At 36.7% G+C, this 3,450-nt stretch overlaps 1 pseudogene; it reads right to left on the minus strand.

Moving 5' to 3' along the window:
* The window catches only part of LOC102596758 (putative receptor-like protein kinase At4g00960), a 9,613-nt pseudogene extending 6,705 nt beyond the window's left edge, over positions 1–2,908 (minus strand).
* Between the last annotated feature and the right edge of the window lie 542 nt (positions 2,909–3,450).

A 3,450-nucleotide genomic window follows, 5' to 3' on the forward strand; every position in this document is an offset into this window, starting at 1 on the left:
AAAATATGTATTAAGCCAAAGTTATATGACTATTCATCTCGACTTATACTACTTTTAGGGACAATCAAGTTAGCTCAACCAAATTGAGGTAACCATTTCTCAAGTCCTGGTAACATTTCAAGGAAAGATTTGTTTTAATATCGAGGTTTTTATTTGCTAAAAATGATTAAAGAATGCTTCGTATAATGATACAAAAAATAACAGTCTATCTAGTGAGAGATGTTAAACTTACTAAGTCCCAACAATTCTGTTTGTGTTGCCTTGTGTTTCATCCAATGTAAATAGTCTTGCCATGCCAAAGTCTGCAATTTTAGGATTCATCTCTGCATCAAGTAGAACATTACCAGCTTTGAGATCGCAATGAATGATGCGAAGTCTAGAATCCTCATGAAGGTAAACAATTCCCCTGGCTATGCCTCCTATGATTTTGGATCGCCTTTCCCAATCCAGTTGGCTACGATTAACTTGATCTGGAGATAAGAGGAAGAATATAACTTATTATGATTGCCTTTCCCAATTCATAGTTGTGGAACTAAAATAAGGCAGATAACCTTACTGCAGTCAACATGTCAAATTACACTGACAAAACATTAAGCAATACATACCAAATAAAAATTGGTCAAGGCTTGCATTTGGAACAAATTCATAGACAAGAAGTCTCTCTTTTCCATCAAGGCAAAATCCGAGTAACCTAACCAAATTCCTGTGTTGAAGTCTGGCTACCAACAAGACCTCGTTTTTGAACTCTAGATCACCTTGGCCTGAATCTGCTGACAATCTTTTCACTGCTACTTCTTGTCCATTTTGAAGCTTACCCTGAAACATAATACGAGAGCAAATTGAAGAATCAATTATTATAAGCTCATCAACAACGAATCCTCAACCCCAAGCTAAGTTGTGGTTTTGTGGTATGAATTGTCAATGTCCATTTTATGCATCAAGCAAGTCTAATCACCTTATACACAGGACCAAATCCGCCCTGTCCCAATTTATTAGCATTTGAGAAGTTCTCTGTTGCTTCTCTAATTATAAAAAAATTATACTGCAAGGATTCTACATCGCTAATATCATCCCCGAGTGTACCTTCACCAAAGTAGTAGTAATAACAAATAGTGTCTATAGTGAAAATTCAACTTTCGTTAATCATATAAATACTATACGCTATCTTACCTTGAATTTTGTCCACCAGCTTCCTCTTTCGCTTCTTCATTAAGATGACAGAAATACATACAGTAAGAATAACAACTATAACAGTTGGCACAATGATAATAATGACGAGTCGAGCTTTATTATCATCCTGCACTATTGGAACTGTATTATCATTCCCTGTTGGAGCCGTTTCATTACCATTCCCCATTGGAGTTGTTTTATCATCATTTCCTTGAGAAAATGCTTCAAGTTAGTATAAAATTCTCGGTTTTTAACAATTCATGTGAAAATAAGTTACTATCTTCCCTTTTCAGGTTATATCAGAATCTATAGATACTTATTAAATATCACAAATACAATATTGTTATACCGCTAATTTAATATGCTCGTCTTTAACACAAATCAAAATTTTGTGTTATGATGGCGTTGAATTGTGTCATCCTCCCATCTAGTGGCGGATCTATGAAGGGCATTGGGGGTGCCACGCCACCCCCGAACTTCGACGGAAACTCTATATATACATAGCTATATATATAATATTTATATAAATATAAGGCGTGCCACCCACAGAACAAAATTGGCTTGTGGTGCCACGGTAGGAGGGCAACTTTAGAAGGTTGAGGTTACGGGTTCGAATCCCATTTGGCACCCACGGACTCTAAATCCTGGATCCGCCACTGCTCCCATCTAAAGTTTTAAGTTATTAGACGCCAAGAACAATTACTTCAGTTCCACACATGTTGGGAAAAAACTTAAAGAGATGACATATTTTATTCACCTTATTGTGTTTCAATACATCGATTCATTATTCATGTGTATGTCTAATTCTTTTTATGTGCCTGCTCTTCTGTCATATTTAATATTTGCAACCATCTCGTCTATAGGCTTGATTAAATTAAATTGTTAAATAAGGTAACTAAACTTTATAGTATCTACTTAGGTACATATGTCTTCAAATGAAAGTGGAAAAATATAATTTACCTGCAGGTGGCGGAGCTTCCAACGGCACATCAACGAAGAAACGGGAAATTTCATAACGGAAGTTGCACCTAGGCCCAATTATTCTTCCACCCCTCTTTCCCAGGCAAGGACATTGAGGCATGGTTCCATAAGCGTCAGTTATGCAATTGAAGCAATTCAGGGGAGATAAATCAGGAGTACACTGCACAAGTGCATATATAGTCTGATCATCTGGACCTGTCACATTACCACTAGCATATTTTCGAAAGGGACCACCATTTACAGCACGGTCTCGTAAATTTTCCAGTAATTTACCCAGTTCCTGGTTAAATTCCTCGGGTTTTGAGGCATTCGCTGGATTCCAAAGAAAGTATCGTATAGACAACGATTGAGTATTTATAATGGATTGATTCGATCGAGTAATGCAACAAACATTCATCATAGCCACCAATAACTTCTTTTTGGGTAGGACAAAACTGTACAAGTTTTTGAGCAGCGTTATGGACACAACTGCGACAATCGTCTAGCTCCACATCTCCTCTACATAGCACAATACCACTGACCTGGTCGGTGTTTTGGCCAATGGAATCATAGTAGAAACCATAGTTATCTATTTTTGAGGAAAGGGAAGTGAGGAGTGTGTTTAGATTGTTCTTGTAGGTACTATTCTCAGTATAGTTACCATTCCCACCACATGAACCGTATCGTAAATCAGGCAGCTGCGCTACAATATTGAGAACATGTATATGCAAAAACAGAAAGAGTAGCACCTCCTGAATACCCATGGTCATGGTGTCTAAGTTGCATTTCCATCTCTAGAAGCTTAGATATTTTGAGATCAAAGGTAAAATGAGTTGGCTTTTATTTTTTCTTTTGGTTTTACAAAAAGATGCGTCACGTCTAAGCCTGGCAACGGTACCGGAACCGGGACGACCGGTCCGGAACGGACCGGAACCGGAACGGAACCGGTCACCACGAACCGGTATCGTACCGGAACCGGGACGGACCGGAACCGGTAATTCCGGAAAATATATACTATACCCGTCCCGGACCGGTAACGGACCGGTACCGGACCGGACCGGAAACCGGGTCCCAACGGAATTATTTTTAAAAAAAAAAAAAATTAAAAATTAAAACATTTATAATTTTAAAGTTAAAAATTTATAATTTTAAAGTTTTAAATACAAACTTTCAAACTTTTGTATTTAAAACTTTTAAAAGTAATAAAGTATAGAAGTTTAAATTTCACCCTTTAAAAATTTGAAAATTTAAAATTCAAACTTTAAAACTATAAAAGTTTAAATTTCACACTTTAAAAGTTTGAAAATTTAAATTTAAATT

This window comes from Solanum tuberosum, unplaced genomic scaffold (assembly GCF_000226075.1).
Source record: "Solanum tuberosum cultivar DM 1-3 516 R44 unplaced genomic scaffold, SolTub_3.0 scf00099, whole genome shotgun sequence".
Lineage (NCBI taxonomy): Eukaryota > Viridiplantae > Streptophyta > Magnoliopsida > Solanales > Solanaceae > Solanum > Solanum tuberosum.